This window comes from Lissotriton helveticus, chromosome 9 (genome assembly GCF_964261635.1).
Source record: "Lissotriton helveticus chromosome 9, aLisHel1.1, whole genome shotgun sequence".
NCBI classification, from domain to species: Eukaryota; Metazoa; Chordata; class Amphibia; order Caudata; family Salamandridae; genus Lissotriton; species Lissotriton helveticus.
In genome coordinates this window covers 443,417,738-443,434,151 of record NC_136070.1, presented here as the reverse complement: position 1 = coordinate 443,434,151, position 16,414 = coordinate 443,417,738, and the positions used below count along the sequence as shown (strand labels likewise).

Below are 16,414 nucleotides of genomic sequence, written 5' to 3'. Positions count from 1 at the left end.
ACGCTGGCTAAGATGCTCCGAGACTTTTTATGCGGCGACAGGTGGCACAGACTGGCGCTAGCAGATCTATATCTACCCACGGATCAGAGGGGATTGGCTGCGCCCCGCTTTGTGCACTACTATTTAGCTGCACAGTTGCAGTGGGTGGCCCGCTGGCTCGCTGACTGGGGACGGGAGGACACCGCAACTTTATCTCCCCCCCCCGAATTCCCTCAAAAATATTTCAAAGCTTTTCCACCCTGCCTCCAAGGCCCCAATACCTGCTCCTCTCCTCCTGGCGGTGGCTTACAGGTGCTACCGACGCTGCCTGCATCTCACTAGGACACTGATCCCCTACGCGCCGGCCATACCATTAGCGGGATTCCCCAGCGGGTCTGGGATGCTCAAGCCTCTTGAGCTCGCGGATTGGCATGAAGCTGGCATAGAGACACTGAGGGATCTGTATTGGGACGGGGGCTCCTGCCGTTCGAATCCCTGGTTGACGAGACGAGGCTCCCGCCGGGACAGTTCCCGAGACATCGTTCACTCATCACGACACGGTCCTCTAGAAGGGGAGAAATGCAAGAGGAACCAAGCCAACACCTCACCATTCAATACCTACATGCGATGGGACACGGTAGGCACCTGATCCGAAGGTTTGCAGCATCCCTCCATACACACACAGCGATAGCTCTGACCCCGCTGCACCGTAAGTGGGAGGCAGACCTAGACCGACCATTGGAGGACAGGGAAAGGATATTTAAAAGCCCAACACGAATCCCAAGGAACATGAGATTCCGGCAAATACAGCTATTCATACTCCACAGGGCATACCTCACACCCGAAAAAATAAATAGGTACTTTCACCGCACAGATACTCAATGCCCCAGGTGCACAGAAGTGGGGGTTGGATTAGTACACATGCTATGGGGCTGCCACAAACTACACTCCTACTGGCAAGCTGTAGGTGCAGCGCTGCACACTTGTACAGGCCGAGACATACCCTTTGAATGGTCCGTTTATTTGCTACACCATTTCCGCAGATCCCCGACCACAAAAGCATCCTTCCGCTTCCTGGACCTGGGTTTGGTGGTAGCCAAGCGGCTCTTAACCAAGAAATGGAAGGCCAGTGACCCACCGCACATACGAGCATGGCGGTACTCACTCTTAGCGTGGGCCAAGGCAGAAGGGATTGCCATCCTGCGGGAGGAAACGTTGGGAAAACGGAAAACACCCATGGCACAGCAATGGGAGGGAATGCTTCAAGCCCTGATGCACACTGAAAGAGACGGCCCGGAGGGACAACAGGAGGTAGGGGAGGCACCCCGGCGGGGGGGAGATCAGACTGGAAGCGGGCAATTGCGTTGACAGGCAGGGGCGTGCGCTACGCCTGGCGTCCGAGCAGCGCTGCGACACGGAGGGTAGCTGGAGAGGGGGAGCTCTTGGCGGGGGGGGCGAATAGGGGATGGAGAGACAGGGAGCGTATCACACATCTGAGTACAAATATATGCTGCTGCTAGTTTCTTTTAAACTCTTGTTGGTTGTTTTCTGTTGATTTATAACATCTGTGCACTTGCTCGAACAGTACCATCTGCAAGTTTCTACAAAGTGTGGAAAAGGAACTATGTTCAGCGCATGCCGACGGTTATCCTTGCAGACAATACACAATATACGAGACTCAACCTGTAGCTGTGTCTACAATAACGTCAAGAACATGTGTGGCATGAACCGCTGATCAATCGTAATGTTTATCTCATGTAGATGGATGGTTTACTACATGGCTCATTTTTTTGTGATACATGTTATTTTCCATTTGGATATATTTTATCTTCACCTCCTTTTGAATTTTTTTATCAACTTTTGTGATTTTTTCTTAAATCGAAATAAAGTTTATGATAATCATGATAATGCCTCATCATGATCGTGACCATAACACCCTGATTCTAGAGATGGCAATGCCTAGTTCGAGAATGGACATATCACAGTGCCAAGAAAGGCTTTCCACCCTATATGAAGCAATCATCCCGATCCTCATGAATATGATCCAATCTGCTGCAACTAAGGGCACTCCAACTGCATTCCCAGAAGTTGCCTTAAACCAAACTAAATTGATAACCACTATGGCTAACTTCTTTTTCACGATGAAAAGATCTAGGAGTAAAAATAAACCACACATCCATGGTACAACGAAAGCTGTCCTAAGGCCAAACTAGCTTTGAATTCTGCCATTAAGGCCAAGGATAGGCCAATAATTAAAGCCAGAAGAGTGGCTAACAGCAACATTATTGATGACGCCAAAAAAGGATGGGAAAAAGACAAATAGAAGACTTTAAGAAACACCCTGGGTACTCGTGATGTGAGGACTCTTTGGAAGCTGGTAAACACGGGTAACACTGAAGCCAAGCCAGCTACAGAACCAAATTTGGGGGCAGATGTGTGAAAAAACCACTTTGAGTCACTTTATTTGAGGGCAGAGGCAGGGGACAGCCCAGCAGATAATGAGCCCTTTTATATACAGGTTAATAACCCTGAGGCTGGCATGAAAACCTTCATGGAGGAAAAAGACACCCCAGAGATAACAATTAAAGAGATAAGTGTAGCACTGTGTAAAAGAGCTCCAGCAAAAGCCTCCGATCTTGACAAGATTCCTGGGGACCTGTACCGCAGTGAACCTACCGTCTGGGCACCCTATTTCTGAATTTTATTTAATGCCATCGGGTTAGGTATGGCAATCCCAGCCACTTGGGCAGGTGCAGAAATTGTACCCGTCTATTAAAAGGGCTCACCATTGCTCCCCGCAAATTACAGACCAATCAGCCTCATCGACATCAGCCAAAAAATATTTGCCCGTGTTTTGCTGGGTCACTTGCAGAGTTTGATGGAGGTGCATAATATTCCTAGTCCGTTCCAAGCTGGGTTCAACGACAAATGTCCATACTAGACCAGATTTTTAGGCTTCAAATAATACACTGGAAGACCGTGTGTATTGAGGGAGGCAGTCTCTAATTAATATTTGTATACCTATAATCTGCATTTGATCTGGTCCCGAGGGATAAATTGGGGACAACCCGACTGGAACTGGGTGTCCCAGTGTATCTGTGCCAACTTCTGAGGCGATTACATGATGGAAATTTTGCACAAATTAGGTTTGGTAAACTAGGTGAACTTACTTCACCCATCCCTGTAGATAGAAGTGTCTGCCATGGATGTATCCTTGCCCCGACCCTTTTCGGTTTATTTATAAACAGGTTAGTTGAGGTTTTAAATGTTGAGAAGGACATAGATGCACCCAAGTTGGCAAACCGTAAAATTCCGGCCATGATGTTTGCGGACGATACCCTGTTATTGTCAAAGACCCCCATGGGAATACAAAGGGTTCTTAAAACGTTTGATGCCTTCTCTAAGGAAAGGGGGATTGAGATTAATCTACAAAAAACATGGGCAATAGTACCCGACCAAAACCCGTGTCTGGAAGGCAGACCCCTGGAGAGGGTACCTGTATTTGATTATCTTGGCATCACGATTACAGAAAGAATTAACTGGTGGATGCAAATTAAAAAAAGCCAGTTTAAAGCTAGCCCAGATAACAGGGGGCTTGACAAAGGTATATCGAAATTCTACTCACAAACTAGTGGGCCCAGTAACAGAAATTTAGAAGGTGCAAGTGAGAGGTGTTGCTCTATATGGGGCGGAAATCTGGGGACACTGTCATTTGGACAGTTTAACAAAAGCAGAGAACTCCTTTGTTAGACAATTATTTGGCCTCCCGCGTAGTTCCCCCCTGTTGGACTTGGCCCTTTTTGCAGGGTCATCCCTGAACTTTTTGCCTTCCTCCTATATTTGATCTGACCTATTGTTGGCTATTTTATGACTCTGGGCACTTTACCACTGTTGATGAGTGCTAAAGTGCATTGGCTCTCCCTACTGTAAATTGATTGATGTATTGATTAGTGGTTCCCTGATTGGATGTTTGGTTTACTTGTCAGACCCTAGTACAGTGCACTTAGTGTGCCCAGGGCTTGTAACTCCAAATGCTGCTAGTCGGCTTGCAGCACTGGTTGGGCCACCCACAGAAGCAGCCTTGTAAAATGTGTCTAAGGTCTGCCATTGCAGAGCCTGCATGCAGTCTGGTACTGTCATGCTGACTGGGCCAGTGCACCCACTTGCCAGTCCCTAAACGTTCCCTTACCTTCACATTAGTCACCCCTATGGTAGGCCCATGGGCAGGGTGCATTGTAAGTATAAGGTAGGGCAAGCCCTGGTGTGTGTGGCATGTCCTAATAGTGAATTACAGACATTTTTGTTTTTCACTATTGCAAGGCTACCTGTTCTCCATAGGCAGGAATGGGCTGTTAGAATTATTACATTCTAGAATCCTAACAAACTCAGAACATGGTAGAAATTTGAGTTTAGTATGCCTGAACTCAGAATAATAAAATACATCTTTCAGTAAAGTTTATTCTATTATTCTGTGTTTGCAAATACCACTTTTAAGAAGTAGGTATTTTCTTGCCTAACCTTCCAAGCCCGCCTCTGCTAGGATGTGTATCTGCTGTCTGGTTTCTGTGAGTGACCGGGCCAGGGAATTCCAAAGGGCAGGGCTAGGTAGCCCGGTGGCGAATAGAGAGATTTACATCCAGATGGGTGGGAGGAGTGCACCTGGGCTCTGAATAGGACTGTGCCTTTCCACCACAAAGCTGGCTCCACCTCCTGTGGAGTGTTTGATGTCACTAGCCTGCTCCCTGAATAGAAAGTCAGAGTCATGTCAACAGAGTGCTCCAGTATTAGTTTAGGCTGGGCAAAGGCCCCTCAACCCCAGAGGAACAAAGGATTTAGGGGTATAAGTATTGGGACCCTGCTCCCAAGAAATTAGATCCAGATCAGAAGAAGATACTTCAGAAATCTCCGAAGTGACAAGAAGAAACCTCTGACTAAAGAGAAGGAACTGGGAAAGCTGAAGGAGGAATACTGTCCCTGAACCTGGGGGATCGGCCTGCAGTGGTTGCCTTGCTGCTGAAGGAGAGGAGAAAGACTTAAAGACTTTATTTTCAACTTGTGCAAAAGATCACCAAGGGCTTGGAAGACAGCTTGCGCCCTGAACTAAGTCCCAGGACCAGTGGACTTCGCCTTGAGGAGAGCTGTGGGAAACGCTGTTAGAATGTGAAGTATGAGTGACTGTGTACTTAACTATAACCCCCTAGTTTTTGTATGTGTGTAATTGGACCCTGTATGTATGGGAGTGTGTGGAACACTTGTACAGAATTTACCTTTTTCCTAGAAATATCAGGCTAAATATCCCTCCTAATTTCCTTGCCTGTTTTATTTAATACATGTCTATTGTCTATATATGGAATTTATCAAATGTATGAAATGTCTAAAAACCTAAAATATATATAAAAAAAACAAATAAATAATGGACTAAAATACTAGTGATGTCTGTGGCTCGGATATGTTTTTGATGTCACCCCTTTTATAAACTTGTGGATCCCCTAGGGGACCTTTTGTAAGTAATTGTGGCAGGGTTGTTTGTTCTTTCTATGTGATATATCTGAAAGAAACCAGGCAGGTTATTTATGCATTTCATATAGCCATATAGCTTGCTCTACTCCTACAGGAGATGACCTGGATATTACAAGAACATTTCCATGCCCTGAGTGTTCTGCACAAAGATATTCCCTAAGTACCGACTTTCCTGACTCCTGAGTCAACCCTATTGCCCTGGCCTCCAGTGGCCAATGACTGAACTTTTACTCGGAACTCTCTCTCCCTCACAAATCACTTCTGCTCAGGAAAGGAAGTCACTGGAACGAACACGTCCAGTACTTAAAGAATACTGTTTGTGGTGCAGATTGTCTGGTTTGCGACGTCTCAGGCTTGTGTGTCACTGCCTAGGCCTCCATCTCTGCCACCAATTAAGGCCTAGACACGATCGTCTCTACCGCTCCCCTCCCCGAGTAGGTTCCCAGCTTACTTCTTTAATGTAGGTCTGTCATTCGGACTTCAGTCAGCACCCGTTCTGTGTCCCTGATCTGGGGAAGGCTCAGCTGCTGGCTGGTTTGACTTGCCTTTCTTTTACTTGGGTCTGAAATCAGGCATTCTTCACCCCGCTGGCCCTTAGAGGCGTTTGGCAGAGCGTCCGTGGCCCTCCTCTCGCTGGCTCCACCCGCGATGAGCTCCGCCTTTGCCCGGCCCTCTCCAGCGTCTCTCTGCCTCTTCCGACGTTGCCGCTGGCTTCACACGAGAAGTCTCCGCCTTTGCCCGGCCTCCTCCAGCGTCTCCACGCCTCTTCCGACGTCGCCGCAAACTTGCCTTCAGAGTTCAATGAGCCTCCGCTGTCCTCCAACGGCGCCTGCCGGGTCCCGCTTCCACACCACAGCAGGAGGAATCTGCGTCAGGGTGGCACCCCCACACGGAAGAGGTCGACAGCTGGCACAATGAGTCTTCCACATGGTGAGTAACGCTTCCCGTTTACAGGGCCAGATCCTCGCTTCCCTCACACAGCGTGTCCGCAATAATTTGGGCTCACAGCACTGCCGGTTAGAACTCTACAGGCAGTATTAGGGAAGAGCCTGGTATCACCGCTGTGGTTGAGGTCCCTTCAGGGCTAGATTCCTTCAGCTTTCCAGCAGTAGCACAAGTTCGTTTTACCAGGGGCAATAAGAGTAGGAGGGGGGGAGGGGGTTTATGGAGCTAGTGGTGGTACCACAATGGCAGGGTTTGGTCAACAGGGAAGGGGGTCACGTCAATACCGAAGAGCAGTCGGCCCGCAGGTCGATCTAACCCCTTACAGTGCGCCTTCCTCCCTACTATGTCACCTCACTCCTCACCAGGTCCACCCCCAAACCCTCTGGCCGCCCTGGTTCTGGCACTATATAGACTGGGCTCTGATTGCTAGAACTAGCTGGAAGGTTCTAGAGCCTTCTCATTGTAGTCCTATGGCTCAAGATCCTGAGGTAAAAAAAATTGGCAGTTACAAGCCTCCATTTTGTGTCTCCCTATTCTCCATCTTAAAGGAGCACCTGTGCCTCGGGATGACGTAGGGATAAGGAGGCACCCAGAACCCTAGGGACAACACCAAAAATTATAGTGGACACAAAAATAAAAGAAAGTTAGGAGGTGAGAAGGGAACAAAATAAATAAATAAATAGGAGGGACCACCCAAAGGGCTGACTGGTCTAACAGTGTGTTTTTACTTTTATGGCCACATTGGCCGAAATAGGTTGCATTTGATTGATTGATATTATATTTAAGTATACAATCATGTATCACAATTTATAATGTACAAGTTGAGGTTAAAATAGTCTATAATAGGATCCAACCCTGATCTTCTGTCTCACTGCACATAAGGCATAGCTCATTCCTCTCCATCCCATCGGCTCTGGAATGTGCTGTTAAAGACTATCCCTAGAGATGTGGGGTCCTGAAGTGGGCTTTGTCTATATAAAAAAAAAAATCACCATCTTAACTCTAATCCTTTTTTACAAAACTAGTTGTACCATGGGCAGATGCAACACGAGTACACAAGCAAAAAGTGTTTCTTCCTCCCCCAAGGTAACAGTTATTGATGTTAAAGGACTACTTATGTATGTGCACTTTTTTATTCTTTGTTTGACCTGCTGTATAAAAGGCACACCGTCCAGCTTTTTGGTGGTCAACCAAATAAACTGTATGCTGTTATGCTGACTGCTATTCAATAACCCGTACTGCTCTCCTAATGTCAGCCTTTCGTGTAAGCAGCTGTTGTATCTTGGCGATTATGAACCGTTCAACCCAGAAGAGGGGAGTATGCAAATAGGTCCCATGACTGTACCTTTTCTCCTGAGAGAATTAAAGCATCACTTTTATTCCTTGAGAAAGACTGGCTTAAAGCCACCTGCATAGAGGAGACTAGGGTCCATAGGGGGAGAAGCACAATCGGAGCCAGGGGTCACAGCCAAAGGGAGGCTGCAATACTTCTCAGTGTTCTGAGATTATGCCTCACCACATGATATAGCATTGAAAGGGGTTGGTTCCATCCTACATTACAAGTGCTGACTGACAGAAGACATAACCGTTAGTGAACCAGACTGAGTAAATTAGGCCAAATACAGGGTACTCAGAAAGGGAATACCAGAAACAGTTAGTGGCTGGACCTTGAGCTCTGCCTTGACAGTTGTGGAAGAAGGAATCCACTTCCCTATTTATAGAAGCCGGGGTTGCCCCAAGAAGTGGGAGAGAATATGGCTGGCATGGAGGCAATACAGGGGGGCCTGGATGTAAACTCAAACTGGATCAGCGGTGGGGTGATCGGGTATTCCCTAAGGACATTTTCCTTTCTGTCTGATTGGTTTGTAATAAAGAAGTGGACTGCTCTGTACACTCGGGGCTCAACCAACCACAACCAAGGATGACAATGGACATATTGAGGGGCAGGGGGGGGGGGGGGGGGGGGGGAGTATGGGGCCGAGGTGGTTGACAGTGCGGGGGGGGGGATTTAGTTAGGAGTACCGTAAGTGCATTGGTACTGCATACTGGTTTCTGTAGGGGTTTGATCTATGGGCATAGGCCGCTTGGGTAATGCGGAGGGGTCTTACTTGGTTGAACTGTTTGCATTTGCCAATGAACTTCCGATGCTGACTGATGTGCACTGTAATGGAGCAGTTTTTTTGTAGTAAAAAGATTTTCACAAAAAAAAGAATGCCGCCTACCTCTAGGAGGTGGTCCTAGTTTGTCTGGCCAGAAGAGGTAATTATAGAATCAACGATTACTTCCTATTATCAGCCGTTTAGCCGTATCGGTATTTAATATTAGGTAGTTTTCATTCATCCATGCGGCTTCTGATACAAGGCAATGCCTAAAAACCTTCACTGAGAGGAGATACATACAGTGGTGAGGGACACAATTTAGTGTGTATCATCAGCATAGGATAGAACTTCGACACCAAACCCCGGATAAGTGTTGCCAGGGAAGAGATATTGATATTGAAGAGTGTAGGGCTCAAGGATGACCCCAGTGGTACTTCACAATCACAATGGTGATGTGCCAGGCCCAGGCTGTAAATTTAGAGGTGGATGCTGCGGCCTTGGCGGTGGAGACACAGCTTGAGGAGGAGATGTTGCAGAAGTTGGAAATCTCTGCTTATAGTCAGTAATTACGAATTGCAGATCGGAAACCAAAGATGCAGGTAGACAAACCATAGGAGGTTGAGGAGGATGGTACTCTTCAGGATATTCGGCCTGATCCTCTGGTTCTTGGTCATCATAGTCCGAACTGTCCCGATACTTTACGTTAAGTTCAGATGGGCTTGTCGCCATTCTAAACTTACTGCCATCATCAGAATCTTCTTCCTCCAAAAGGTGAGCTGGAGGCAATGGTTGGACCCTACTAGGAGAAGTCAGAGCCGGCGTCAACGTACGCTTTGTAATCTTGAGGAGGACAGACGTACTTTGTAAATTGGAATCTGTTGTCCTTGATGAGCCCGTCAACGGTGTAGTCGTCGACAGGCACCATGATAGATAACATCGACGGATCTCCGTCGACGTAGCCGTCGTCGTTGATGGAGTTTTCGTAGACGGATCCTTTGCCGATGATGGAGTAGATGTCGACGGATCCTTCGCCGACAGAGTAGATATCGACGGGACAGTCTTCATCGACAGTGTCGTCGTCGACACAGTCGTCGGCGATCGTAGCGTCGACGGTAGTTTGGACATCGATGATGATTTCTTTATCTTTATCGTCGACGAGACAGACTTACCAGCAGTCGGCAATGAAGAAGTCGTAGTTGACGTGGGTAATGATGAAGACGCGACAGAAGTTGAAACAGTCGTCATCGACGAGGTCACACACAGGGCTGTAAACGGAGATTTCCTTATTGTCGACGTCACCGTCGGGGTGGAACTAGGCTTTTTAAAGGTCTGAAGAACCTCCTGAGGAGAAACCTTAGCTGGTAGACACTTGGGGTGTACCTCTAAAGACTTTTTGTGTGTCTTCTTTTGAGGTGGCTGCGACGAAGGGCCTGGAGAAGCCACTCTTGGTCTTTTCTGAGAGGACTGTCAAGATTTGGAGGAGCCCTCACTCTCCTCAGAAGACAAGGCTTGGTCTTTGTCTTTAAGCCTCTGCAGCCAAATTAAGAGGCGTCCCTCTCGATCTTTGCGGGTCTTTGAAGAAAAGGAATGACATACCTTACAGTCCTTTGAGGAGTGATCCGGGTAAAGGCAATAGAGACAGTCCTTGTGTTGGTCATCCACATGAAGTCTCTTTTTACCACAGGAAGCACAGGGCCTAAAAAAGGTCTTTCTTAGGAGTATCTGCCATGAAGAACTTGAGAACTTCACCCAGAAGATGGAATTATGAAGAAACAAACACAGGAAATCCAGAAATGAGGAAAGCTGAGCAGAGCTCAGAGGAAACTCCCTTAGCACGACGTGCGGTAGAAAATCTTAGGGACTAGAGCTCCTTCCAGGAAGATTCCAGAGGGTGGTGATAGCTGATCAACTCTACTCCAAAGTTTGGTCCTTTTTACAAAAGGACATGGATATGTTACTAAGGTGAGGCCCTTGGCCTATAACGCTATATGTCTAATGAGACATTACTTTATTTATGTATCGGGGACTACCATCCCAACAACGGGGAATGATTCAGGCATGTGAATCTTTAAAAGATACCCTAATACTGGATAAGCTGATTCAATCCTAATTTCACAATGAGTGGATTTGTCTATATTATTGCCTTGTGGTGGGCTTTGATCATGTAGATTTTTGTCTGTATCACTGAGGATTTTAGCCATTTCCTTTCTAACTGGCAACACTTTCTTTTGAGTGATAAGGTTTGAATTAAACAAGGCACTTGAATTGTACCTGGATAAGCTACTTTTCTTTTTCAGGGGAGCTACGAAGTTTAGAGTAGAAGTAAGACAGTCCAGGAATAATTTTTAGTTAGTCTCCATATTGCCATTAAGCCTTGGCTAATAGGTGATTTGAGTTAAATTGAGTACTGTTTCTTATCTGGTGCCAGGAACAATACATTGTGATGGTCAGGATCCAATTACTATTCTTAACTGGTACCAGGATAAAAAGTAAACGGACAAATGGTTCTTTCAGGCAGGATGTGTAGGAGTTGCACAGTTAAGATTATCAACATTAGTAAAAATGAGATTTAAAAAGTATCCCACTACATGTGTAGCATAAGAAACTATCGGAGATAGATTTAGGGCGGATAATTCATCTAAGAATCAATTCACTGGGCCATCTAAATTCTTTTCAATGTGATAATTAAAATCATTACTCTGCTGAGACATGATGATAGTGTATCCACCACATCTCTAGATAACCTAGGTGGTTCATACACAAGTGCACAGAAAGAGTAAAGTTGGGTGGTGGGGAGGGGGCAGATTTAGAGCTAAGATAAAGACACTAGCATTAGAGATATCATGTATAGGGGTAATATAATACAAATAACTTAGCTTACAAATAACAGCCAGACTTCCCGTTTGAGATGTACTATAGAAGAACCTGCAAGACAAACTTCTGTGATAAATGGCACAGAGTTCTCATTTAATAAGGTTTCCGTAAGAAATATGGCATCTGGATGACATTCTTTAAACTCAAACATCCAATTCATATTTGGGAAATAAACTAACATTCATTAGAAAACATTTCAAAAGCACATCCCTACCAGTGTTAGAAGGGAAAGTGACTTTCGTCAGGCATGTGGAGGATTGAGGAGGATGGTGCCAGTCTGAGCAACAGGTGAGGTAGATATTTGTACTTATTAAGATGTCGTTAGATACAATGTACTCATCAAGAGGGCAGAACGAAGCTCCAGTTTTGAGTACTTGATAGCCTCGGGTTTCAATCGAGTTGGAAAGGCTAAGTTAAGTAGAGCCTGGGCCCAGACTATGCACGGACAGGCACTGATGGTTTTGCAGATGGCCGGCAGCTTTTTTTTTTTAACTCCTCTTCCTGGCAAGGTGTGGGGTTGTCCAATGAACTAGTTCACTAAAGAACTGGTTACATGGGAAGCGCAACAGGAAGGGAAAATGAAAAGCAAAAATTGGGCCCTGCAGAATAGACTAGGCGGGCCCACAGAAAATGTGCCAAATGTGCTATTGCGATGCGAAATGTTGACTAATGAATTCTATTGATTCCTAGGAGCCATAAACAATTGTTTTTGAAATTGATGCTGTCTTAGACAAATTAATTTAATTGTGACTGCATATAGTCCCTAGAAAACATACTGTTGGTCCTGTGGATGAATGACAGTGTTGGTGACATCAAAGACCTCTACACCATTTGTACTGTAGAAGAGCACAAAGCTGAGGGTAGAGGCGGATTAGATCCACACACAGCAAGTGAATAGTGTCCCTAAGTAACTAATAGTGCACGAAAAACAGAGAGTACTCCCCTCTATACTCCCCAAAAATAGGAACAAGTCCTACAGCAAATTGCAAAACAAAAATCGTTTCAGCACTATATACAATAATGATGGCGTTTCATACCACAGTCCACAAAAGGTAACACAAAGATAAGAACATCCAAGTCCAGGGTATTTTTCTCTTGCAGTGTTCACTTTATTTTTCACAAACAGATTTTCTCTTCAAAATTCCTTTGATCACAGTCAACACGTTTCGTCTCCTGAGAGACTTCTTCAGGGCTTCAACGTATGGCATAAAATATATTCTTCAAGTGATCGCAGTGTTTCTAATCCAGTCGACATAAAATACTTGTGGTATTTAAAGACTCGAGAACGGCATGATAACCGCCCGCTTCACTGGTCGAAGTGGCTATGATCAATTGAAAAGCCAACATTATTATATATACTGCTGAAACCCTTTTTGTTTTACCATTTGTACTGTAATTGGGCCCCAAGAAAACATCCTGGTTGAAGTGGCTCCAACTTACCAAAGCTGAGGTGATTGAGGAATTTGCACATGGAGAAGAACGGACAGCCACCAGAGTTTGCAGAATGCAAGCATAAGTAGTACCTGTTTTCTGAACTTGCAGACAGGTCTTGGAGGAGAGATACCCTGGGAGCTAGGGAGCCTGTCAGCTTATGGAAGAGGCTGAAATAGAGCAGGCATGGCCAAACGTTCAGAAACAGCAGTTTCCATTCAAGACCTAAGACAGGGATGTGGAATTCCTATAGCCCGAAGCCCAGGACTCGTCGTTTAAAGTCCGGGCAACAAGTTTACACGTGTATTTTGTCTCTGGGACAAGTGGGCCCAAACCCCTACAGCACAAACTCCTTGGCTGCCAGTTTACAGGACCACATTATGGATCAAGGAAAGGCATTGCATGCAGATACGGTAATATTTGTTTTCATGTGTTAACGCTGTTCAAACTTGTATTTATGGTTCATTAACAGAAAGCCTTTATTATTAGCGTGAGTACTCTAAGTAAATGTTGTAAGCACAGACTGCACTACTGACAGGGGCTCCAGTCTAAAAATGTGTACACATGTTTTCAATGTTTAGCAAAATAAGGCTATGTATAATGCTCCCATAATGCTCTGATTAGATGCAAATATTTGCAGAAGATTGAAAGCAAGATTGATGATTCTTTTCTCTCAAAATAAAATGTACACAAAAAAAGGCAAAAACATTTTGCTAAACTACTGTCAAATTTTAGGTACCATCTCTTTGCAGCGTCATTTAGTAAAGTCTGTTGATGTGTGATAGTATTTCCTAAGATTATTCATAATAAAAATAAGTAAGCATGGGCGAATTTTGCGAATTTGCGATCCGCAAAATTCGTGAATTTGTGCGAATTTTTTTTATTTTTGCGTGTTCACGGGGCTCTTGGCGTGTTCGCGGGGTGCTTTGCGTGTTCGCGGGGGGGTTTTTGTGCGAGACCGCGATGCGCCCTCTGGTTCATCACAGCCACCCTCTCGTTTTTTTTGGTGCCCTTCTGCCCTCTGCCCCACTTGTTTTTGTGCCCTTGTGCCCCTTACCCCACTCGTTTTTGTGCCATTCTGCCCTCTGCCCCACTCGTTGTTGTGCCCTTGTGCCCCTTGCCCCACTCGTTTTTGTGCCATTCTGCCCTCTGCCCCACTCGTTTTTGTGCCCTTGTGCCCCTTGCCCCACTCGTTTTTGTGCCATTCTGCCCTCTGCCCCAATCGTTGTTGTGCTCTTGTGCCCCTTGCCCCACTCGTTTTTGTGCCATTCGGCCCTCTGCCCCAATCGTTGTTGTGCCCTTGTGCCCCTTGCCCCACTCGTTTTTGTGCCATTCTGCCCTCTGCCCCACTCGTTGTGCCCTTGTGCCCCTTGCCCCACTCGTTTTTGTGCCATTCTGCCCTCTGCCCCAATCGTTGTTGTGCCCTTGTGCCCCTTGGCCCACTCGTTGTTGTGCCCTTGTGCCCCTTGCCCCACTCGTTTTTGTGCCATTCTGCCCTCTGCCCCACTCGTTGTTGTGCCCTTGTGCCCCTTGCCCCACTCGTTTTTGTGCCATTCTGCCCTCTGCCCTTGTCCCACTTGCCCCACTCGTTTTTGTGCCATTCTGCCCTCTGCCCCACTCGTTGTTGCGCCCTTGTGCCTCTTGCCCCACTCGTTTTTGTGCCATTCTGCCCTCTGCCCCAATCGTTGTTGTGCCCTTGTGCCCCTTGCCCCACTCGTTTTTGTGCCATTCTGCCCTCTGCCCCACTCGTTTTTGTGCCATTCTGCCTTCTGCCCCAATCGATGTTGTGCCCTTGGGCCCCTTGCCCCACTCGTTGCTGTGCCCTTCTGCCCTCTGCCCCACTCTGTGACCTTCTGCACTCTGCCCCACTCCTGTTTTATTTTAGAATGTGTCGTTATGCTCCTTGTGAAAGAACAGAATGCTGCCACTCACAGTGAAGGTGGCCGATAGACCGAGAGACAGTTTTAATAAACGCAACAGGTCATAGATAACACCAGACCTAATTAGGGGACCAATTATTAAATAAAGTCTCAAAAGTCCACCCATGTCCTTGCATTAAGTGCAGATCTACAGCTTTTGCAAATTCACACGAATTTACAGAAGTAGGCCAAGAAATAATACTCATAGAAAATATCTGTAAACTGCATTTTAGCATGAGCAAATATGCAGGTGTAAATTTGCTCATGTGAAAATCTGAGTCTTTGAAGGTTCACTTTCCCTCCAACCACTTTTTTCCAACCCCTGGAAGATGTTTTATGTCTGCCATTCTCCAGAGTAGACTTCCAACCTTTCTCAGTATTGTAAAAGATTAGAGAAGATTTGGTAAAAACTTTTAAAACATGCAAGTTAGTAGGCTTGCACAGACACAAAAGGGCATTCCAACCCTGGAACTGTTGCTTACCATTACCTTCAGCCCTAGTCTATAGATCTGCAGAAACATGGCAACATAAGGGAATTGCTAGTATTCAAACCCTACTATGAAAGGAGCCCTGGCATAATCAGAGAGGATATTTCAGAGCTCTTACATAATGAGATTGCTGCCATAATTTGTCGCCATGCACAAAAGGGACAAGTGGATGTTGTTACAGGACAAATAGATTTATGAAGCAACCTGCCCCATGGACAAATAGATATTTTAATAAATTCCACATCCCTGCTAACATCTTGCACAGGTTTCACAGACCGGACCCTCAAATACAGCATTTGACCACAGAGCTGTGCCAGAGACTGAGCCCTTGATGTAACTCATTCAATAGCCACAGAGGCCTAGGAACTTCAACTCAATTAAGCGCATCAGCACCTCAGCAGATTTCACCTTTAAAATTGACGAGTTTCATGTGCAGATCCATCACCTAGGAGTATGTAGTTTAGGTATACTCTAAATACATCTAAGTGTTATCTGGAACCTGTTCCTCCAGCTACTGATATTGAGGGACTGCCGACATGACTGTTTTGCACCGGGACCAGAAATGTGAGTATTATTGTCTGTTAATTGGAGGGCCTAGATCTATGTATCTCAGATTTCCTTATTTCTCCTGTAAGCTTAGTATGGCACATTTGATTGTTGTTAAAAGTTGTATTCAAACATCCTTAGGTTAAAAATGGTGTAACTATAATGAAGAAAATGTTGATGTCAGCATCATTGATAATTACTGTGCATACCTGGCGCCCTTGGCAGAGCCAGATCTGTATCGGCTGTCAACAATAAACTATGCTGTGAAACAAAAATACATCTAGTTGCAGAAGGTGTTCATTACCTGCACCGTACTGCTTTCTTGCTTTTTCTATTTAGAAGATTACACAATTTCAGGATGACTTGGGTACTTGCTGTAAATTGTCACGGTGCTGCATGCAGGTCACATGAAATTTAAATGTGTACTTGTAAATAGGACTTGAGTATAGTTCATGTCTTCCACACTACCATTTGATAATCATAATTATGAGGAAACAGTCTGCACAAATATAATTGCCATGCATCTTTTTCACAATAGCTGTTATACAATGCAGATGGGGACAGACTCATCGATTCACCCTAAAATCCAATTCAATAATTGGAATAACTGCCT

At 45.6% G+C, this 16,414-nt stretch overlaps 1 protein-coding gene across 2 annotated transcripts in view; it reads right to left on the bottom strand.

Moving 5' to 3' along the window:
* TDRD9 (tudor domain containing 9) overlaps nt 1-16,414 on the bottom strand; it is a 2,642,469-nt gene that overhangs the window by 1,900,533 nt on the left and 725,522 nt on the right. The window lies entirely within an intron of this gene.